Raw genomic sequence first — 24,214 nt, forward strand, 5'->3', positions numbered from 1 at the left:
AGCCATATAGAAGAAGGCCTTACTGTCTTGATGCCTAAAAAGAAAACAGAAAGCAAACAGGAAGATTCCTTGAGTCTTTTTCTTGTGTTAGATTCTATTTCCTATGACATTTTATTATATTTTTGATGGAAAATGGATGGACTGATTTACAAAGTGTGTTTTCTGATGAAAACCTACCAGCCTCTCAGGACTGTTGGTATGGTAGGGCTGTAGCTGCCTTTATTGATCCTAATTTAAAGCTGTAATTGCAAATGAAAACATCATTATATCCCCCAGCTACCTTAATTGAAAGGATTGATTCACAGGAGCAAAGCATGATAAGAACTTTCTACATGGGCCAACTGCTTATGGACAATTTAACACCTTCATTTCAGCACAGCCTGGGTTGGTTCTTGCAAAACAGTGTGTTCTAGGGATCGGGGAGGAACCTCTACTAATATCTGCCTCTCTTCTTGAGCTCCACCTGAAATAAGGCAGGGCACCCTTCACGAATGTGACTTAATTGACTCACTTTGCAGGAATAAATCTGCAGGGCAGAAAATATTTTTATAATTCTGATTAAGATCAATAGGAAAAAAAAACAACCCTCTATGATTGGCTGGAAATAAGAGTGAAGAGCCATTGCTCAAGGGAATGCATTCTGTTGGGCAGGGTTCAAACATGTGGAGCAAACTTAGATCCTTTGAAATTAGTATTTTTAAATAATTAAACCTCTTGTTTATTAGATGAAATTGTCTATTGTTTTGTCTTCCAGAAGTAAACTAACAAGCGAAGGGAGTCTCAAACAGTCCCTCAGTCTTATGACCTTGTGGTCACCGTCCAAAATACCAGCAGAAATATTCCACACTGTAGAGCTAAGAAGAAGAAAAGCAGATACTCAGCAGGGTTAGCCCAGTGTCTTTCCACGTAATCCTTATTTTTGCAAAACATTTCCGTATGGGAAAGTCGATCACTGAGCAGAAGCACTGAAAATGTCCTGGTCAGTCCTTTTGTTGTTACCGATATTGGTCGTTGAGTACCTGAAGCAGTTGACAGGTCTCTGCAGTGTTGCTCTGTGTGTCTGAATTGAAACTGGTGCCTGAGGCTGAAAATTGATCTGTAGCCTTGGACCCTAACCCCAGAATGGGTTGCACCGTTTGGAAAGGGAGCAGATAGCTGGTATCAGCTGGTCTGGGGAAGATGAGGAGCTAGATGAAGTCTGGAAAACTGCTGGAATCCTTATACTGAGCGTCCTGAAAAGGTGCTTGGATCAACATGCAAATTTGTAGCATATACTTAAGGAGCAGGCTGGAGAAGTAACCTTGAATCTAAATTCTTTCCATGGAGCAAAGTTGGGATCTGGTTCTTCCCTAACGCCATAGTCAGCACTATCTACATCTAACTAATCCTAGAAAGCAAACAGACTTACTCTTAAGAAAAATCTCAGTCTCTTTTTCTTTTTAGAGAGGGAAAACATGTTGCAATAATACAGAACCATCATGCTTTCTCTGGTTACAGCTGAGTGCCACTACATCAGCAGCAGGATATGTACAAATTAAACTGTAACAATGTACCAAGGAGAGGCACAGCAATATCATAAAAATTATCCACAGTACAATATGACTAATGTTGTGTGAAATGCATTCATTGGCAAAATGATGTCTAGGTGTATCTTAAGGAGTTATGCTGATGGAGATAATGGCTGTAGTACATAGATAAAGGAAGGAAAGACGAGTGAAAGACAAAAGGTTGCAGCAAGGGCAGGGAGGCTGTTTGGCTGGGGAGGGCTCTCAGGGAGGCGGGTTTGAACATGGGAGAGCCAAGTCTCTGTGGAATTCAGGGCTGAGATGTACCTCTTGCACACCCTGCCTGAAGGTGAGCTTGCTGTTTCAGGCACACACACGTTCCTGTTTTCCCTTCTGCTTTTTGCACTCAAGCGTTTCTCTCTTCTAAAAATACAGGCTGTGTGTGTTAAATATTCTTCAGCAACGTTTTGAGAAATTTCCTTTGTTTTCCTCTTCTAGGTAAAAAGCAAATAAAAATCCCAGAGTGAAAGGACTGATATTTTATTAACATCTGAAATCAAGAAGCCAGCTCAAACTTAGCAGGAGAGGGGATGCCTAGAGCAAACACTTCATTCATTAAGGCGCATTCAAAAGTTGTCAGCTCCTTCCTTAGCCTGAGACTCTTTTTTTTAAATGAGCAAATGCTTTGCCTGAATAAGGAACTCAAGTATTAGTAAATAAATTTGATTTTACTCTCTGTTAAACATAGATTTTGGGGGAAAAAAAAACATCTGTGCAGTGACCCATTGTGCTTATTCACAGATCTCTACCTGGTACACAAACATTTTGTTTTTAAGGGAACTGAGAGCTTACCCAAATAAGACTTTTTTTTTTTTTTTTAATTGCAAAGTTCTCTTTCCCATACAGACTGAGGTGCTTCCTGAGTGTCTCTTAAAAACCTCTCTAAGTACTTTTTGAAACCAGAGCTCCGGACAGTGAAGGGAATGTGAACCGAAGTGGATCTTTATGCCCTGAGTTGCTGGAGTGCACTCTGGTCTCTGCTATGGCCAGAAATCCTCACGTTACTGGAAAATGAAGGGCTTTTGTAAGCATTCTCAATTAGTTTGCTACCTGGTTTGATATAAACTGAAGGTTAAGGCTAAAATCATGGACATTTTTTGTTTCTGATGTGTTACACCCATATTGGCTGTTTTATTTAATTTTATTTTTTTCTCATGGATTTGTGCAAGAATGGGAGATAAGCCCAGCCAAGAAGGTTGGAATCCAAATATTCTCAAATTCTTGAGATATCCAGAAGAAGGAGTTCATTTTTTCTCCTTGTAAAGACACAATCCCAGAGGAATGCTTCCATGAGAGGAGAAACTCTCTGTAGATGTTGGCTGTGCTGAGCTGTGAGCTGCTGTTGTGCTCCACCTGAGGAAGGGAAGACACATTAAAATCAGTATCTTCAGCCCCAGGTCTGACTGGAGCTGGGTGTTCTTTGTAGACCTCATAAACATCTCTACCTGCAGCCAGCTGCCCCTGCTCACCACCGAGCATGTGCCAGGAGCTCCCATGAGGCCGCCATCGGCCTGCTCGGCGCTGGGCCTAGCCAGGCGTACCCCGCGGGCAGGGATTTTCTCCCTGTCCATGCTGCAGTTTTCTGTTTTTACAGGTTAGTGATGCCTCCACACAGACAAATTTCTCTCTGTCCCTCTTTGTTTGGGAAATAAATGTCAGCTGTTTTCTCTCTGCAAGGGAAAGCACGCTTCTCCTTAGCTGTGACAGGAGGGTGTGCAGCAATACAGACAGCTCAACCTTGAAAAGGGGGAGAGGCACTCGGGGAGCTGGGCTGGTTTATATCTCAGCTGATTCTCTTCTTTCTCTCTTCTGTATCCCCCTAATAGCTTGACAGGAGAAATATAGGGAAGATACAGCCATCTGATTAACAGTGCTGGGGCTGGGGGCCGGGGGATGACAGGGAGAGGGAGCATGGGGTGGCTACCAGCCAACTTCCAGCGAGAAGCAGAATATCTGGCTGCCTCTAATCTCCAGAGGAAAATTAAGTTACAAAAACCTTTAGTGGAAACTTTGCATACGTTCAGTACCATTGCCATGCCTGACAGAAAGAAAAATCCTGATCTATTATTTGGTTTATAGTTATAGAATTAAAGGCATAAGCTTTCCCGCCAGGAATGAAGAAAAAAATCTCCTTAAAATCCAAAGACAAAACCCTGTAAAAACCCCGGAACCCTCTGTGCTATCAGAGCTCTTGAGAAATTCTCCTTTTTGCGTTGATGGATGATTGTGTGTGAATTGCATGTCTGAACGTCTTCCCACATGAGCAGGGTGTATTTTTGCCCTTGCCTGGGGAAAGCCCTTTGTGTTTGTGCAGCCACCAACTCCTCTGTGGGAGCAGCCCAGGGCTTGGAGAAGGGATTCAGGATCCTCTGCCAGGGAGCCGAGGCCCTTCCTTTACATGAGCCCTGCTCATCCTGGTGTTCGTCAGGTACATGCGTGCTGCACAGGCAAGAGGGATTGCTCCCCTGCTTCAATGTCTGTCATCGATGTGTTGATGGAAAATAGAGATTGATTAAAAAATATTAGTAAAATAGCATAGGTGTTAAGTGAGCAACAAGTCAGGGCCCATGCATCAGAGATCAGTAGCCTACTTATTGAACATTACACCTAAAGCAATCATGGTAACCACAAGGAAAGTATTTATTGCACTTTTTTTTAAGAATCTTATGTCAGGTTCACGAGGTATGAATGAAGTGAGATCTCCTTCATGTTGAAACACCAATTGGTCGAGAGTGCAGCGTGGCTCAGCAGTGTGCGCTCCCCTGACCACATGCACTTTGCTGCTTGCTCAGGCTGGTAGGACATAGCCTGTTTGCTCAGGGAGGAGATAGAAGGGATGCATTTTGCAATATTCTGCTCTCCCTGGTTGCAGGCAAGCTTGCTTCCAACCTATATGCTAGCAGACCTTTTTTCACGTGATTTGTTCAGCAGCCTCATCTGAAGGGAACATTTTCCATGCAGGGGAACATAAGAGCTGTGTTTACATGCTATTTCTCCTCTAAGAGCTTTATTTCTCTTCAGCCTTGGGGACCTCCGCACCAGCCAGAACTCAATATGGGGCTGAAATTGTATGCTGTCCAGCCCTGGCTGTCCCTGCAGCAGGCTGAGGGTGTTTGTGTAAGCGTGCGTGTGTGAAAACAGATGTGTGCTGTCCAGAATAAATGAGGCTATTCACAGTGTCACAAAATGAACAATTTACGTCCAGCCTCAGTAATTAGTCAGACCAAAGCAGTAAGGTGGGACAGCATTAAAAATACGTGGTTTTGTTTACTTTGAAAAAAACAGCGGGGAGTTCCAGCTGACAAGCAAAGATTCTGAGAAACGATAATTAAAGAGAAACAATCTTTGATATTTGTCTGATTGCAGTTGTTGCAGTTGTGTGATTTTGTTGTGCTCCCCTTACTCTATCTTGAAAAACAAAGCTGCTGCTTGCTTTTTGGGAGGGCGATGCGGGGGCAGCAAGAACTCCTTGATGCTTGCTGCCAGGCTCTCACACCTTGCAGGGAGTTGAGGTCCTTTGTGCTGAAGTGCTGGTGCCTATCAGCTCTTCTAGGAATCAGGCTGTAGGATTGTCCCCTTTTTATGAAATACCCCTTCACCCTAGGAGTAAACTCAGTTGTATGAGTTAAACCTCAAGAGCAACTCATGCCCCATAATTAACCACCTCATTTTAGTATAAATGGGGTTTCATTTGAATGAACTATATTGTGTACTCAAGTACAATTCGTCTGTCTCCAGTGTTTCCTTTTGTGTCACAGCCCTAAAATTATGGATTCCAAATGTGGCCTTATATGCTTCTGAGCAGCCCAGAGCTTTGGGATATCTGGAAAGAGGCTCTGACCTTTTTAACTGCAGGTCTATAGCATGGGTTGAGGGCACCAGCAGTTTTTCTGCGGGTCACAGTGATGGCTGGACCCTCTGAACTGGTATAAAAAGCAGGGAGGCTTTTTCTGGTTTGTGCGTCATCGGTGAGGTTGTCTTATGATTGCTTTCTTATGTGTGTGTATGAGGGTGAGAGATGGAAGGTGGGATGGAACGGCTGGGAGTTCTTTAATGAACGTTTTAATGGAACAAAAGGTGACGTTTAAATATGTGGTTTGCTTCATTGCAAAATTTTGGCAGTAGATGGGGCCCTTACTGTAAAAAAACTCTGTGGAGTTGGGAAGCCTTTGGGAGATGGTGCCCAGATGCACCAGATAGATGCTGCCTCCTGGAAGATCAGCAACAACTCAACTCAGGATCTTTCTTGTTTCCATGTAACTGGCATGAAGAATAAAAGAAACAAAGAAAAAAAATAGCATGTTCCTCTGTGCCACTTCTCACTCCAGTTTATCCTACTGAATACCTTTCCTTTCCTTCTTTCCAGAAAGCTGCAAACCCTAATTTTCCCTTTCGCTGGGCACCCTGGCTCTCCTTCAGTGACCGTAGACAGGACACCAGCTGTGACCAGGGACAGGCAGGAAGGAAGCATGCCTCTGGTGCCGGATGGGGACGCAACCAGAGTCTCGGCCTTCTGCTGCCGTGGTGTGGATTGAGCGTTTCATTCACGCAAATGCACATTTCCTGGCAGTGCTGGGGCTGGCCTGGAATCCAGACCTGGTCTGCTCAAGGTAGAGCCATTATTCTAAAGTGCTTTTATTGATCTGTTGACTTTCTGTCTCCCTCCTTCTCTTCCTCTCTTCACCCTGGCAGCCTCCTCAAGACTCATCTCTTGTCTCATACAACCAAGATATTTTAAGGGGTAAACAATGATTTTGAAGTCAGATTAGACAGACAGCACTTGACCAGTGTGAAACTAGGTATCCTCTGAATGATGTCTGAAGTAGGATCTGTCTCCTTTTACAAGCAGTCCTTCTTGGCCCCCTCCCCTCCCCAGCCTCGGTTCTTTTCCCTCTGTGTATGTCCTGGTGGTCTTAAAAAGTTTGGAAAAAATCAGAGATTAATTTCCGAGCCAAGTACATGTCTTTGTAGCAGCCCATTCCCTGCAGCAGTGGTGCGATATTGTTGTACTTTACTTTTGCTTGGTTAAAGAAAGCGACAGTAATAAATTTATATACGTGCTTTGATAGCCAGCAGTATTAAAGGTGGAGATTTACAGAGAGGCCTAAAAGACTTAGTAGTTGATGCCCATAGAAAGCCAAAAAGAAAAAAAAAAAGCAGCCTGCCTTACTGGAAATTTCAGGCCAAGGGTGTGAGCATACAGTATATTAGTCACCCAAGCTACAAATCCATTTGAGTTGAAGATAAAGGGAGAAACATATATACTGGAGAAGATGGCTACAATCCCATGTATGATTGAATACTAGGAGAGAGCGGTGGAAGTTCTTTGATTTATTTGGGTTTGTTATTTCAGTGTTCATGGTTTCTCAGGTTTCGGGAGAATTGTCTTTCCTTCCTAATAACATCGCTCATTAACTAATTGGTTAATGCAGGAGCATTTGCTTAATGGTCTGAAAAGCATGCAGGTAAATACAGAACAGTTTAAAAAGGCTAAATAGGAATGCATTCAATTTTTTACATCTAAAGTGAAAGGTCTTTCATATAGATAAATACATCCCCATTCTCGAATGCAGTATTTGGCTAATAAAGAGGTTATCCGTACTTTACAGTCAACTAAATGTAAGAATGCAGAAAAGCTTTGACAAATAGCTTTTTAATTTTTAAGTGTGGAAATAAATAATATAAATAAAAACATATTTGAGGAAAAAAAGGTGGAAATTTGAGTTGTTCAGCGCTGTGCAACTTCAGAGAGTGGTTGTAGAGCAGATCGTGGATCACGACTGGCACTTCAGTCGGTAATCAGTGGAAAGAGTTTGCAAGCCATCTGCTAGCTGAAATGCATTCGTGTGAAGGTGTTTAAGAATTTGGAAAAAAAAGTCAAAGCCTGCTTACAGATTACTGGGGGGGTTAAAAAAAATTGGTCACCAGTTTCTCAGCCAATGGGATGACTCTGTTATGCACTGAAGACAAGGGACCTTGATAGGTTTGTAATGAAAAGCAGTTAACAGCTCACTGTGTTGCAGATGATTTAGCTAATTGCAATACTATGTCAGTAGCAGTAAACTTTCTCTCTGCAAGGAAATGGGAGTCCTGGGGAAAGAGAATCTTGAGAGATTGAGGCTTGGCGAGCTCCCCTCAGTCATTTACTTTGTTGGAGAAACTACAGCAGGACCGCAGCTTCAGCTTATGTACTGAGCTGCACTGCTTGGGAGTCAGCCCGTAAGCTTAGAATCATGCAGTGAGCTGGTGGGTAAGAGCTAGAATTGTCTTTCCTGCCAGACACCAGTTCACATTCATGCTGCTGATGAAGAAAACATAATTCAGTGTATTCCAAGTTCGAGCCAAATTTGCACTTTCTTCTCAAAACCCACAAATCAGCACTCACAGATTTTAAGGCAGTATATTTGGTCAGTTCTGTGGAAATCTTGATCAAAGCACGGAGAGCTTGTGAGATGCTAACTTCTGCTGGTGGCTCATGAATATAGGTAGACTGAGTGGTTTGTTTCTGTGTTTCAAAACCTAATTACTAAGTGAAACTACCTGAATAAACAGGTTTTGGGGCCAGAAAATGTTTTTAATCATGCCTATCTGCTAAGAGATCTTGTAAAAATGATGCTGATGTTAATTATAACAAGCACGTAAGTCTTTATGCAGAGCAAGGTCGATTTGTGGACTTCTCTCTATCAGGAGAAGGCATGGAGTTGTATGTCTAAAACAGATTAAGATGATTTTCTCAACATTGTACCCAAGTAAATGCTGTAACTAGTGTGCAAGTTAGAAAAAGTGTGCCAAAAAATCACGTTTCAAGACATAAAGGATGTCTGAGCAGAATTAAGTAAAATAATCTCAAACAGCAATGCTGAGTATCGACAAGTGCATCTTGTGATGCAGCCCTGCTGAGCCTGAGCCAGCGTGGAGGCAGGAGACAGGCAGAGGAGCTGCTCTGCCCTGCAAAACCCTGGATTGGCAGCAGTCCTCTCGTTTCTAGGCTCTAGCATTTCATGTCAAGGAAGTTTCCTCTATGTTAGGACACCGTGTTTGGTATTTTCACTTACAAAGGATTAAAGACAGCCCCAGTGAAAAGGATGATCTACTAGTTAGAGGAGCAGGGCAGCTACGTGCCTGGTCTGTGGGACATAAAACAGGAGAAAGAAGGAAAACCTTGTCTGGTAATGTGGGGAGATGAGAGGGACAGGAGGTATCCCACATACTCCTAAGCTTGCCTTGAGCATAATTGCCAGCGGAGTGGTTGTGAGTTGCTAGGTGTGAATCCCACAGCAGCCTGCTGTAATTAAGCATCCTGCAAAGAGAGGAAGGGTGAGCGCTGCAAGAAGCTCATCAGCAGCTCTGCAGCACCTCTCTGTGCACCCTGCAGATGCCCTTTGGAAATCTTCACATGTTTTGTGTTTGTTTCAGAGCCAGGAACATATGTTGGCAAATGCAAAGGTGTTAAGTGTTGGCCAACCTATCCAAACATGCCCTACAAGGTACTGAAGGGAATATTATTCTTAAGTGGATGATGAGCTCACTTCAGAGGCTGTTAAGTTAAAGCTTATTACCCTCATTAAGAGATGTGTGTAATGTGGTTTCGGGCTTCTGATACAGGAAAAACAACATTTTCCAAGTGTATTGTTGTCTCCTCTGTTATGCTTGGAAATGAATTCAGTTTCTGTTTTCCACTGGGTCAAATTTAGCCTGGAGATAAGATTTCTTCACAAAGTTTAGGGGTTGAGGTTGCTTCTGTGAAGGCAGAGGGCTGATTCTGAGAGCACGTGCTTGGACAGAGGCAGGAGCACCTTCCCTGTGGACAGAGGGAAAGCAAGGAGTGGGGTACAGAGACAGGGGCTCAAACAATGGAGATTCACCAGGTATTGTTAGCTCTAGCTCAGGACTGGCCCTGCAGGACTGGACTAGTTTGCTTAAAGAGACGTGAATGTCTCTGCCATGTGCTCCTCATCATCTCAGTTGTGTTTTTCCTTTATCTGGGGTACCACAGCTCCTCCTCATGATGGAGCACTGGCTCTCTAGGCTGCTTTAATCTCTAGCTATCTTTGGAAGGTCAGGTCAGGAGAGGTTTGAGGTCCTCAGACCTGAAGCAAAGCCCTCCCTGCTTCAGACAGGGCTGCAATTGAAACCAGCTGATCCCAAGTCCCTTGCATACATTTCCATTTCAAACCACTGAAGTTTTATGTCTTTCTAGTAAATTTTTTTCTTAAGCCTTATAAATCTCATAAAGATCTGGAATAGCTAGTAAATTTGGCCATTCAGATACACGCTTTCCAGTAAAGAGGATAATGATTGAGGATTGTTTCTGATGCCACCTCCCCTCCCCACCCCCTGAGCTGTAGGAGTTCATCTCCCAGCAGCTAACTGCTGCTTGCACGCAAATTGGATCATAATATGAAAGGCAGCAAGCATGGGTCCCATGTGCATCGTTTGTGGTGCTGGGAAAATGGTAGTGGTCAGTGTTTTGGCAGGGATCAAGGAGCTGCTGTACTTCTGCTAGTTTTATCACTGTCCGTGTGCATAACCTGAGCCAAATTATTTGTCCTCATCTCAAAACAGAAGAAACAGGTTGATGCTTGCCTGCTCAAAAGGTTGAGAAATCTTGCTCAATTGGGGCTAGACAGCATGCTTTCACAAGAGGAACGATGGGAAGCTGCAAAACTCTGGGCTGGGGACTCTCCCTCCCAAAGCTGCCCCTCACGTGTCAGACACAAGGAGTGGCTGACACTGCCAGCAGGACCACAGCCCCAGCAGCTCCCAGGAACCAGCGCCAAGCAGCGCTTCCTGCGTTGGTGCCCAGGAGGACTATGCTGCTGCAGTGGTCTCTGGTCCCTGAGACAATCCAGAGAGAAATCTTCTACATCTTCCCCCTGGTATTGATGGCAGGCCTAGCCTGGTCTCCAAGGCCTGAAAGAACGTGAACCCAAGGGCAATATAAACCTGAGATTTCTCAGCTTCTCGTTGGAAGTGCCAGGCAAAAGGGCTGAAGACACTTAGAAAAACACACTGTAGAAAAAGAAAATCGTGAGCATATTTTCTCTTTTATTTGTTGTCTCCCAAATCCAAACAAGCTTGCTTCCCTTCCTGTAATGCTGTTTTTGATAATCTTATGCCAAAGGCACTGAATCTGTTCTCGTTGCTGTCAATAGCAAGATGCCTGTTGCTTTTAACAGCTCAGCTCTTAAAACACCGCATCCCAGTTGTCTGGCTGTGAGCAGCCCCAAGATACTGAAATGACAATATGGAACCTTTTTCCTCCCTGAATGTTTCTCTGCAAAGCTTGTCCATTTTGGCTGGGGTAAAACATGTGTCTATCTGGGATTCTTTCCAAGGATGAGATTTTGACAGCTGTGCTCATGTTGGCAAAAATCCTGACATCTTGCGCTCCGTTGAAATAGCAGATTCTTAGTGGAGAGGGGTGGGAATCCGATTTCATAGATGAACACTTGTGAATTGGAGGCTGTGAGCCTGGCTTAGCTCTTTTCACTTGGGGGAAGAGGTTCAGCCCATCCTCTGGGAACAGGGCGGAGCCTTTCTTTCTTCCCATCCCCACCTGTGGGCACAGATGGCTGCTGGGTGCTGGGGCTGATAGGAGCCCTGTGTGCCTCTGCCAACTCCGTGCAGCAGTTTGGGACATGCCTTGGACTGCACCCCATGGAAGTGGGTGTCAACCTGTTTTGAGTTCATGCCTGGTGATTTTAATTTACGTGTTAGATGCTTGGGCATGGATGGTGGGTGGTGTTAGCATGCTCTCAATGAAAATTCACCTTTGTGGTCACGATCAAAGGTTGGCCTGTTGTTGATGCCAGGTAGTATGTGAAAAAACAAAGCCTTGGTATAGCTAGAAATAGCCTGTTTGCTTTTGTTTTCTGTTATTATTGCTACTGTGATGATTGGGTAGTATTAGCTTTGGTTTTTTTGTTTGTTCGTTTTTGTTTTTTGTTTTTGTTTTTTTGTAAAATCTCCATCTTGACCTCGTGAGAGATTTCCTGTAAAAGCTGGACTTGTTCTAAGCCGATATATTTCTGCAGTAACCTTCATTTTGATGAGCTGCCATTTTTTTCTGATGAGGATCCACTTATTTGGAGACTGTAATTCCTTTTTCCTCCCCACATAGGGAATGTTGGCACAGAATAACCATGCCACAGGGTCCCCCAGGAGCTCCAGCCAAGGACAGACCAGAGCAGGTTTGGTGCGAGGGCATGCTTTCTAGTGGCCAGTTAGTTCCTTTATATTTTACCAAGAAAAATAATTAAACAAAAAATACACGTTAGGGTTAAAAACTGCGTCAACCAAACTTTCCATTGCTGGTGTTTCACTGAAAGGAAGGGAAAATTATTTTTTAAAACACAAACAGGATGGTAGGTAACAAGAAAACCCCTAGCAAAATATACCCCCCTCTGAACACAATTTAAACAGCTTTGCTCAGGAAAAATCACACCAAATCAGACATTCATGGCTTTAGTCCGTGGCAAATGGGATGTCTTCTCTGTTACTTTAAGTTTCAAGGAAGAGCAACTAAAAGAGCTTAAATTACATACTCATGGGGCATTAAGTGATGTATACGTACGTCAGAAGTCACTTGGTTGCCTTTTTGTAATTTTAAGCACCCAAGCTTATTTTAAGGATTTGTCATGCTGTAGACCCCTGTTACATGGTAGATGAGTCAGATTTGAAATGGTTAAATTCGGGACAGACCTAGAAGGGGAAATTTTGCGTGTGCTGAGTGCCTGCGTGCTCTGCTGTGACAGCACTCAGGCATGCAGATGAGTTGGAGGTGCTCTGAGCATTTCTTATTTATCTGCATGCAGCCTCACCGTGTCACCTGAGTGACCAGAGAAATGTCCAGTAACTACAAAATTATGTGGAAAAAACGGTACCCCCTTGTACTTTCCTTGTGGGAGATGGGGTTTAAAACTCTAATGAAGGGTGTGTTACATGGGCCCTTTCAAGCTCCTGCCTTAATGACAAGGTCTTGCACTCATTTTTCAAAAAGTAGGGCAAGCATTAGTACTTCTGTGAGTACTGGGCTGCCGTGTTTAGAATGCTTCTAGAACTTGTATTAGCGGGATTAAAACTAACGTGTCCATCTCTGTGCTGAGCAATGCCAGTTGCACAGCTACCATAAATTAAAGTGAAATTCCAACTTTAAGTTGTCTTGTAGTTCTGCAGCATATGTTTACTTGGGAATAGCATAAGGCAGATGTCTTCGTCTTTGCTGATTCTTAACAGGTCACGGGCCTTGACTTTAAATAACTGAAAGCCTTTAAAATAATTTTTAAACATGCTTATCCCCCTTGACAGACCTTAACCTTTAGTTGGCCTTAACCAGAAACATGCAGGATAATGTGAATTGAAAACCGACCATCATAAACCATGTGAGAGCTTGAAACATGTAGTGTGATCATTACCTGGAACCAGTGAAGAGGCTGGAATAATTATTGCTCATGTTTACACTACTGTATCTCAGTGGGTTATGTTCAGTCCCTTAATGCTAATGATTAAAAACCGAGTGGCAACACGTAGTAATTAGAGAGAGCACTTACTTCTGGAAGCACATTCTGAGAGCACAGGGATGGCTTTGAAGTGGGACTGGACACAGCGACTGCTGCCAAAACATGGCGAGAGTCGGGAGTGTTATGCAGCAGGTAGCTGGTAATTGTACCTACGATAACCCTTCTGTTCTGCAACGTGCAATATCGGCCTTCAGTCCGCCTTCTAATTGGCATCTGGGATGCCAGTGAGACTTTTACAGCTTGCAAAAGGAACCCGTTGATTGTGGGTGAAGGATCATGTAAGTGCTCCTGGTTTTTTTCATTTGTGGAAAGCTGAGCTTTGGTTTCTTCACGGGGGACTTTCTGAAGGAGAGGCAGGAAGTGTGGGGCAGGAGTTTGGGAGGGGCACTGGGTCGGGTGTTCTGCCCTGCCAGTGTTTTAACGTGGCTTCTAACATAAAAGAGTTCTCGAGGAGCATGCTGTAAGCCTCGTGTTTCAGGAGTGTTTCTGTGGGCGAGGGTTGGGGTGTGTGTAGTGGAATGTATTCGTTTGGTTTTCTCATTTAAACAAACAAAAACACTCTCATTGTAATAAGTGAAGAAGGAGGAGCGATAAGGTTTGTGCCATAAAATTGTTCGTTGGAAAAGTTGTCCTGTTTTCCATTACTTAATTTCAGCTGAGAAGGAAAAGCATGAAGGCTGGGGAGAAAATAGCTACTTTGTTGGATGTACTTTCATGAGTACTAGAGATGATCCCTCTCTGGAGGGGGCAATTTAGCAGCATTTAAAGAAAGTGGAGGTAGGAATAGGCACTCCTCAGCATTCCGTGGCACTCCTTTGAGATTCAAAGGGACTCATTTTGGTCATTGTCCTTTGTATTTCTACACTGAATCTCATTGCTTTCCTCTGTAAACACAAATTCAGCTTCTGTCCCGTGCTGACACCGTGGAGACCCACCAGCTTACACGCGGTGCCTCCCACTTCAGTGGTGCTCCTGTCCCCATGGTGTGTCCCCTTGCAGATGACCAGCTGTCAGCTAATACTCAGTGTGGCTCTTAATCACTTCCCATAGGCCTGCTGTTTCTTAAACACCACGGACAACATTTCGATCCTGCCTGTCACTCAGCCATGGACTTTACCGTTGGCTCAGATATCTCCCTTGGTTCGTGCCTCCAGGCTGTGTCTAACTCTTGCCACTTGTTCCCACGTAACCTCTCTAAATTCTGCCATTTGTGTCCCCCCTTGCGGCTCACACGCTCGTTCAGGCTGTCATTGCTGTGCGTCTCAATTCCTGTGACAACGTGGCTAATGCTGGCCTTGACAAATCCAATCTCACCCTGTTCACGCATGTTCTTTATGCTGCAGAGAGCATTTGCCTCGCCTGCCTGCCACCCTTCTCTCTGCAGCTCCCTTGCCAGTCTCTGCTTTTTATCATACCAAGCATGATATGCTTGTCTTCACTCCCAAAGTCTTTCATGGCCTTTCTCCACCCAACGTAAAATTTTCCTTTTGTGGTTAAGGTATCGGTTATGGCTCCTGATAGGTTCACTGTGCCACTCTCTGTTGCCTGGTTTTCAAACTTCCAAAGCCCCCTCGTGTGTTTCTCTGTGCCGTGAAGGCAGTTCCATTGCTCTCTTTCCACTTTTCTCAGATGCCCGTAAACCCTTCACAGCAGTGAAGCTGTTGTGCTGAGACCCGCGATGTCTGCGCTAACTTTGGTGGTTTCCATGGGGCTCCCCGTGTCTCTAACATCATCTGTTGGCTTTTGGCTTTAAGGCTGCCTGATTGGGAGCCATCTGCCTGTTCTGGCTTTGCGTGGTGTCAGTCGCTGTGGGATGCTGTCCCGCAGAAGGAATCCAAACTACAGCAATACAAAGTTGTAAGAATAGGAAAAAAAAAAAAAAAAAAAGCAGCACCATGTGTTTCTTGTAACCGGCCTGTCATTACCCTTGTGACACTGAGCAAGCACTGATCCTACCAAAAGTTGAAGGTTTTTAACTTGCTTATGGGGAAATGTGGAGGAATGGAGTCTCTTCTGTATTCTGTGCCGCTTGCACAGGGCCCTTTGGTCTATTCAGTTGAGAGGAATAGGATTAAAAAGCAGGATGCCAGGGAGTGATACCAGCATTTATGCAATTTCAGTTTTGTGCCTCCTGCCCACCCCGGTGTAGTCAGAAATGGCAGTCAGTTGGTGGGTCGGCTGGGGAGCAGGCTCCTGAAGCTACGAGCTCTAGGAAGCCACTGTGAACAAAGGGCTTCAATCCTTTTAACTTACTTGTGGAAAAAATAAATAAATAAATAAATAAATCAGATGCTAAAATGTCAGGCTGCAATGCCTGGCTGACGGACGATTTTATTTATTTATTTTTTGGTGAAAAGTAGGAACTCTGGTGAAAACCAAAGCAAAAAAGAAAATGCAGCCCTGTGTCAGGAACAAAGGTCACTGCCTCTGCAGCAGCCAAGTGTGTAGCCCAAGGGCAGTCAACATCTTGAGCCTTCCACCGTGGCTTTGGGACCTTTTACAAAAGCTGGGCACGTTTCCAGCGCCGAGCTGTACGAAGGACAGTTGACCCATTTTGCACCTGGGGCATCTCAGCTTTATTTCAGTTTCACATAAGGCTTTGTCTAGGTTTATTTTATTTAATGGGCTTTTTTTTTTTTTTCCTGGTTTTACTGTCACAGGAAATTCTCACTGTTCTATTACTTTTTTCCTGTTGGAACCGGCCTTAAAATAAAATGAATAAATAAATACATACGCATACACATAAAAACATGCAGACAGGAAAGCTATTCAGATCTGGAGAGGCCTTGATAACGCTGCTGATGAGGTTGCCAGAGTTTTCTCTGAGTCGGAGCTCGAACAATTCCCCACCACCTCCCCAGCGCCTGGGAACTTGGGCGCTGGAAGCTGCGAAGCTTCTAATTCTGACTACAGGTGTTTGGTTTGAAAGGCACCGCATGCCACGTTGTAATCTCATTTCGGAAAAAGCTAATTAAATAAAAATACAGATGTGTTACAGTCCCAGTTCCTGAACATCTGAAGCGTCCATCGGTTTAAGTAGAGAATGAACCTCTCTAAAGGGGTGCTTTCCATTTGTCTTGTTAAATATTATCCAGTATCAGTGATTTAAAATAAAGCGTGTTCCAGCTGCCAGTGTTTGTTCTAAACCATCTCTTCACAGCAGGAACGTTGTGTTTTTACAAAAACAACAAGGTAGGAGAGCTTAAACTGCTGCTGCTGCTCCATGTATCCAAATTTTCCTGCTAGTGTCTACTCATTGTATGTTGTGTTCAGTTATTCAGTGTTCAGCACCATTTCTTTAAAGTACTCTATATTGTCAAAAACATGCCCGGCATACAAAGCAGTAGCTAGCCCCGGTCAGCTTGGTCGGAACAAATTGGGTAGTTGCTGGTCTTGCTCTCTGGAATCCTTAACATGACAGCTGTAAATGCCTGTATATTCTGGACAAACTGGATGAAAACCTTATTTTGCGAAAGGTTAGCTAGCTTTGTCATGGGCTGTTCTCTGTTTGGTAGTAGCGATGATAGTAATAATGATAACAATAAGCTAACTGCGGAATTCATTTGGTCTCAGTCCAGCAAAACATTGAATCCCATGCTTAACTTTTTAAGCACATATGCATTCCTGTTCACCAGGGTTAAACATATGCCTTAGCTCCTTGCTCTTTAACCACTTGATTCCAGCATGTGCTGTTACCAATGTTTATTTGAGGTGTGCTGCTATTTCTGGTTTGGACTTGACAGAATAAGCCTTTGGAATTAGCAAATGCTGAAGAATAGCTGATGTGTTAATCATTCAGTAGGTTTCTAGGGCTTGCTGAGTGGTGTTAACCTGTTTGTTTACTATGTATTTTGCAAGCTTGTTTGTTTGTCTTTCCCACTCTAACCCCTTTTCCACAGTGCTGCATCACAGGGAGCAGACCCTCAGCTGCGGGGGGAGGCTGGTGGCCTTGAAGGAACAGCGTGAGCGTGGCTTTGCTGTTGAGCCTGGGAACGTTCTTGAGTCTTTCCAGTAGTGCTTTCAGAGTCTCTTAAAGCCTGAGGTCTTGTGAGCTTGCTTTTTCTCTGGACTCTATTAAAAAAAAAATAAAACCGGGCACATTTCTTCTTTCTACAGATGCAAACCCACACATTTCTTGTCTTTGTAGTGTGGTGGATGAGGATTTGAGACGTGACATGGATGCTATGGTCTGGGCTCCAAAATCAAAAGAAATTTAGTACTCTATACTTACGATTCTTTCATGACTTTCAAGTCATTTTAAGCCTTTTTGAGGCCTGAGTCACAGGTTTTGAGCACTGAGTTGGAATTCCTTGAGCTCCTGAAGACTGGTTTAGAGGGAATCAGTTTTTTTCTGCACTCTTTAGAGAATTCATCTTTCCTTGCTGTGTGCTGAGCCTTGTGATAACACCCTGGGAGAAAGACTCTGGGCTTTAACGACACTGGCATTTAAAATGATCGTCAAAGAGCAGGAACTGCACCTGCAACGAGTTTGGTGATCTTGGAGCATGTTTTGCAGCTTATACTTTGAGATTAGAGCCCCAGTGCAGCACGCAGCTCCTTGTGTGAAACATAAAATGGCCTGGGTCAGAAGGGACCTTGAAGGCCACCCAGTCCCAACCCCTGCCATGGGCTGGTTGCACCCCCAGCTCAGGGTGCCCAGGGCCCATCCCACCTGGTTTTGAGCACCTCCAGGCATGAGGCACTCACACTTCTCTGGGCAGCCTGTGCCAGAGCCTCACCACCCTCCAAGTAAAGAATTTCCTAATATCTAACCTAAATCTCCCCTCTTTTAGATTAAAACTGTTCCCCCTTGCCCTATCACAATCAGATTGTGTAAAAAGTTGCTCTCTCATCTGTTTATAAGCTCCATCAAGTACTGGAAGGCCACCTTAATGTCTCCCTGGAGCCTTCTCTTCTCCAGGCTGAACAAGCCCAACTGCCTCACCCTTTCATCACAGGAGAGGTGCTCCAGCACTCTTTGTACATGGCTAAAGCTGCAAGTCCAAGCATCAGGCTGCCAGGGGGTTTCCTGGGGCTGCCATGGTGTGAGAGCAGCAGGAATGCGATGGGGTGCCGTGCAGCCCCGCAGGCAGTGTGAAAGCAACTGCAAGCAGAGGTTCCCTGTGGGCCCCTAACAGTATCAGCTTTCCATCTGGATCCAGTGGTTATTATTAAATGCCTACAAAATCAATGAGAATCCTGCCATTGTCTCAACTGGCCTTTGAACTGGGGGCTCCTAAGCAGGGGATACACTATTCTTCTTTTGTTCCATATTCCCATGATGCTTTTTTAAAAAAAGAAACTGAAATGCAAGTTTTACCCTGAACATCAGGGGTGAAAGGGATGCTTAGTGGAGATTGAAGTCCCAGGCTTTGCAGTTCCTATAGTATATTATGACTGTACGTCAGCAGCAGTAAGCAGAGCACAACACACTAGCTAGACCAGTGTTCTATTCAAGTGCCTGGGGCCCCAGCTGAAATTTAATAAGCAAATGTAAGATTTTAGTGCTTTGGAATGGAAACTTTATGGTAACGTCTTTCTGCAGCCCCTTTTTAAATGGTGTGTCACTTGTATGCTTTGTGCAGTGCACCTTAGATGCTGAATCCAGCCTGCTGTTCTGCCATCAGCACTTCCCCTTCCCAGGGCTGGAGAGCATCCGTGCACAGCTGTGCCTGGTTCTTGCAGAGGGATGGCACCCCAGGCTGGAGCTACGTGAATCTTCTGGTGCTACATGTAATCACGAGTAGGGATGTCTTCCCTGCAGCTCCTGTGCATGTGGCTTCTGATGCTGACAGGTAAGGCAAGTAGGGGAATCTGCTCTGGAGATTTTTTAAGCGCCATATTCAGAGATGCTTATGTAGAGCAGATCCTGGCTTTGGTGATGGGACAAAAAGGGCATGACTTCTTCTAGCGCTGGTTGTTCTTAATCCTTGAATCATTCTTCAGTTCTCAAAATACAGAAGATTTCTTTGAAATCCTCTGAATTTATTATTGTTTTTATTTTTCCGCCCAAGACGAAAATTCATTTATTGCTCAAGGCGTTGCCTGTCAGAGCATGTCTGAGTCACCAGTGAGGATGCAGATCCATCTGATGGGAAATCAGAAAAAAGATCCTAATTTTAAATATCCATTGCCCCTGTTTCCTGTGCAGCAGTAGGTGAGGAATGTGTGCTCTCCTCTGCTTGTTGCTGGCTTGTGTTTCACTGTATCTGGTATTTAGAGTTTCTTCATTGCGATGGCTCATGGAGACTTGTCGTAAGCTGTTCCTTGTCTCTCTCCAAGCATGAAAATCAAGTCCTGGGGGTTGTGCTTAGAATCAGATCATATCAGTAGCTGTTGGCAGGAATTCACTGAGATGCGAACAAGAGCTTTTCTTTTTCCCCTGTTCCTTACCACACTTTCCCATTGGTACCAGCTGGGACAGTGCATTTATCTCAGATTTTTTCATGTTACTCAATACCTCCAACATCCGTTGCTGTCTTTAGGAGATGAAGAGGCTGACCAACACTTAGTACGTGCTTAGCATCTTAAACATGGTCTTAATGTTACACCTGGCTTATACTCTAAGAGATGGTTGTGATTCTTACACTCTTGGGGTACCTTTTGTGTGCTTTTCGTGAATTGGAGCCCAGCATGAGGCTGTTTCATCCTGCATAGTCAGGTATGGGTACTGAGGACAGAAATTAAATCTACTTTTCCAATCTCTCCTCACACTTCTGTTTATTTCGGTTTGCTCCTTTCTCTTTTGCAAATGGCAGATAAATCTTGTCAGTGTTTTTTGGCTTTGCAGCACTTTCTCAGTCATCTTTTCTTTTATATCTCCAGTAATGTGCAAATCTAATGGTTTGCTATTTCTGCTAAATGTATTTATTTCCAAGCTCTCTAATTCTTGTGCTTTTTTTGTTGAGAGAGAGAAGAGACAAATTTCCAGCAGTCAAAAAATAAACCATCCCCCGTTCATGAAAAGAAACGAACCCTTTCTAATCACTGTTGTAAAAAAGAATTGTTGCGTGTGAGTTCCTTGTCACGATTGCAAGGCTGACCAGTAGGTCCCCGAGAAGCCTCTAGTGATGTGTCTGCTGGGTTAGAATTGTATCGCAGGTGAGCAGAACACTACTACACGAGCCCTTAAAGTGGAGCGAATGCAGATGACACTTTTATTCATTCTCAGCCAGATTGCTTGGTATTGTATCCTTTCTGTGAAAAATGACACTCTGGCAACAGGCCACTGACTGCAGAGCAACTTGGCATGGGTCTGCTGTTTGTCTCAGCCTGAGCTGAACATCACCAGAGATGCCAGACTGCTAGCCACAAGCTGAGAGTGTTAGAGCACTGCCTTCCTTTAATCAGCGCATCTCAGCCATTTTTAGTGAAAAATACTTGAAGGAGGAGGGGCAGTTCCTGTCTGTTTGGATCCTTGGTGGCACCAGTGGTAGCATTTTTCTCTCCCTTTGCAAAAGCTCTCCTAGCTGAGACTAATTGGTAAGCTTGGTGCAGTTTATCTAACTGCAAACATGAATTATTTTTCAAAGCTTCTCATTTTCTGCTTCCCATTCCTCTTTTATTTTATTGTATTTTAAGGGGAGTTTTTGAAAGCTTCCAAGGGATTAGGAAGACGAAACTGATAGACTTCCAGTTGCACCTGAGCCACTGTAGCTACTGTAGTGGGCACCAGCATGGCCAGAACCACTTTGGGATGTTTCATATGAAAACTCCACGGTTTGTAACCGTGAGCTTCCACGAGATGACTGGGTACACTGTGAATATAATGTCAGACTGTACCGTGAATTATATTGTAACTGAAGACTTGGTATGAAAACCTGTGTGGCTTTTCACTATTATCCAATAATCCACATCATAAATAATTTTTCCAAGCTCCTTGTGGAATTATTCTCTGAAAAATAGTTTAAGGAGAGAAGCTGGAGGAAGATTTTCTCCTTGAAATAGCAGTTAAACTATTAATTTTGTAGGATGCCTAGACATTATGCAATTTTAATAGTTTTTATCCCATCCAAGCAGTGGCACAGTAAGATATACAACAGCCACTGCTGTGGACTGGGAGACACTGGACTGAAGAACTGGAGATTCTGTTCTGCCCATTGGAACTAGGTGCTATCTGTGCCTACCTCTATGGAGTGGGTATTTCCCTGACGAACTAGTTGTGTTTTTCTGAAGTAAGGGCAATATCTTCGCTTTGAGCTTTGATGCAGTGTGACATGTACAGTAGGACCTGTCATAATCCATGAAGTCAGTTCTGTTTCAATGTTAATAAGTCCTTAATCAAGCCGTTTGTTTCCTCCAGGATGTCACATTTAGCAGTGGATTGTGAAATGCTTGAGAACGGGAATTATAGGAGCATTATTTAATGCTAAGTGTTATCCACATCATATCTGAAGCTTGAACATGCCAGGAAAACATCCTTCACATACTGCGAATAATCTATCTGAGCTTTCAGGATCAATCATGAATTGGCTGGGTATGTACACTATTTCTCTCTCTTTGTGTGGCATAATGTTATACACCATATTCAGTAACTCATTTTCACATTGCTTATCTGTTACCTATTTTCTATGGCTGGTGCTTTTGTTTTATATAATAATACTGTGCAGTGTTTGACCAATCACTTTAAATCAAGATTGGCACTTTAAATCCAACAGAAAATAACTGAAATTTAAAACCAGTAGTCCCTCATGCTGGTCTATTTGTGCTATATAAGGAGAAGGAAGAGGTTCAAGCCAAGCAGCTGCTGATGGGTTTAAGTGGGAAGCTATCCAGAGAGACCAGGTTTATGATTATCATCTCCTGTTCTTGATGCTGTCTTCAAGAGGAACAGAATTAAGGGCTAAAATTGTATCTTTAATGTCTAATTCCCAGAAGTATTTTCCATTTCCGAAGAAGTAAATCGCACTACAGTGAACTCATAGCAAATATTTTCCCAATGCGTTTTCTTTCTATATTTAAATTACATTTAATGATGTGCCACTTTTCCTTATAAACTTGTTTCTGTCTGCAAACAGATGTGATACACACTGTCAGCAATGATTTATTAACAACAAAAAAAAGAAAAAATAAACTAAAAAAAAAGTGACACAACCTTACCCAAGCACTACATATGCAACATATGTTTCTGTATAGCAATGTCATGAAGTCCAAAGTTTCTGCAGAGGGAAACATGGAAAAGTTGTGGGTTTTCTTGACTTAGGGAACTGTTTACATTCATATTGTAGAGCTGTGTTGTTGTTACGTCCTTGTTGTGAACCAGGCTCCTTGTGGTGGGTGTTACATATACACAGGAGAAAGCGTGCTGGTTGCATCTGTGAGGACAATGTTTTTGTTTGGATTTTCCACAGTTTCTGTTGTGAAATAGTAAAGAAAGGTGGGAAAAAGATAGGAATTACGAGATAATGCTCCAGATTTTATTTTGTTTCCACAAGTTCTATCAAAATGAAAACAGCTCAGCTACAACCTATTGATCAGAATTACTTGGTGTTTCAAGAATTCGTGTTTTCCACAAAAATGTTGTGTTCTCCTAGGAGCTATTTTTCTCTATGAAATGCTTTCTTTGAATTTAGTCCAAGTCATAATGAGTGCTGGAGCAATTAAAGTATCAGCCACTATAAGGAGTCTTGGGAGCAAAGGAGACAGATAGGATCAGGGTTTAAGCTATGGAAATATATTTGTGAGAAATAAAGGGCTGATAAACCTCAGTTTCAAACAAAATAGTTCACATATGCTAAGCTCCCAGTACTAAATATCTCCTTCTGCCCTGTCCCACTAAACAAACAAAATTTAGATATTCAGACTTTATATCTGCAGAAAGAAAGAAAACAGAGTATTTCTATTCTTATTTTGGCATGTGTTCATAAATTTATGATAACAGAATAATAACATGGACAGGTTAGTGGGAAAGGTGCTGTGAGAATTTAGAGTATGACTTTGTAAACTGTCTTATTTATTAAATCTTAAACTTCAGATTCTAGCTAGGTTGTATGTTCATTTCCATGTGTCATAATGTAGATGTTGTGGGCTTTTAAGCCAAAGTGTTCGTGTCTAGGACTGGATCATGCCTCCATATTCTGCAATCAATTAAGTTGTTTTCATTTCATTCTTGTAATTGTTGCCTTCTTTTTTGGGGTGGGGCAGGGGGGAGAAATAAAAAGCCTTTTATAATATTTTTCATTAACACATACTATTAAGTGGGTAAGCACCCTAAGTATATTTTAATTTAATTTAGATTTCACAGCAGCATTTTTCCCATGCTAATTACATGCCAGTTTGTTATTAAGAAAATATTTATTGAAGTTGAACTCAGTGATAGATACATATCTATCAGATCACTGTTAAACCTCATTAAATAGTGTTTTAATTGCAATTTGTTTTTAATTACTGCTCATTAAGCATATTATTAAATCTAAATTGCATACTTATGAAAGACTGGTTTGCCAATATAAATGGCTGAGGCGCTTAATCATAGAATTATAGAATGGATTGGGTTGGAAGGGACCTTAAAGATGGAAGTCTTTAGGGGGACTCTGGCACGCAAATGTCAAAACTCTTAACGCGACAGCTACCAGGCAGCAAACCCCACCTATCTGTGTGCCCTGTGATGGCACTGGAGAGTCACACTCACCCCATGATCTCACAATGGGGCACGTGCTGACCCATACAGCGAGGGCCCAGCCCACGTTGAGTCTTGCTGGCGACTCTCGAGGTGTGAGCGTCTTCCTGTGGGAGCACGAGACACTGAGACCTTGCCAGTACGTGAGACGTCAGAGTCCTGCGAGTGGATTGTGAGTCTCTAAGGATCCTGCTTGAGGAACACCAGACGTCTGAGCTCCTGCCAGTGGCACACGAGGTGCCCGTCACTGGTGGGACGCACGAGAGGCTCTGAGACCCGGAGGCCGCCGACTGCTCTGCAAGAGGCAGCCTCCATTGAATCCATCCTCAGAGCCCCTCCGCGCCAGGGCAGCTGCAGCCATGAGCCGGGAGGCAGCTGCCAGTGGGAGCCAGGAGGCGCGGGCACGGCCGGCGCAGGCCAACGAGGAGCCGTGCCCCATCTGCCTCGGCCCGCTGGCCGACGCGGCCCGCATCCTCCCCTGCAGGCACACCTTCTGCAGGGGCTGTATC

General features: G+C 43.6%; 1 long non-coding RNA gene across 14 annotated transcripts in view; it reads left to right on the forward strand.

Annotated features, from left to right (window-relative positions):
- The window catches only part of LOC110408423, a 317,152-nt gene that overhangs the window by 223,638 nt on the left and 69,300 nt on the right, over nucleotides 1–24,214 (forward strand). For 12 of the 14 annotated variants that reach the window (XR_002444331.1, XR_002444334.1, XR_002444336.1 and 9 more), the window contains 2 exons: nucleotides 5,932–6,175; nucleotides 21,390–21,563. This is a non-coding gene — a long non-coding RNA (uncharacterized LOC110408423). The remainder of the gene's footprint in view (nucleotides 1–5,931; nucleotides 6,176–21,389; nucleotides 21,564–24,214) is intronic. The other 2 variants (XR_002444330.1, XR_002444327.1) reach the window with 1 other exon arrangement.

Source organism: Numida meleagris, chromosome 19 (assembly GCF_002078875.1).
Source record: "Numida meleagris isolate 19003 breed g44 Domestic line chromosome 19, NumMel1.0, whole genome shotgun sequence".
Classification (NCBI taxonomy): domain Eukaryota; kingdom Metazoa; phylum Chordata; class Aves; order Galliformes; family Numididae; genus Numida; species Numida meleagris.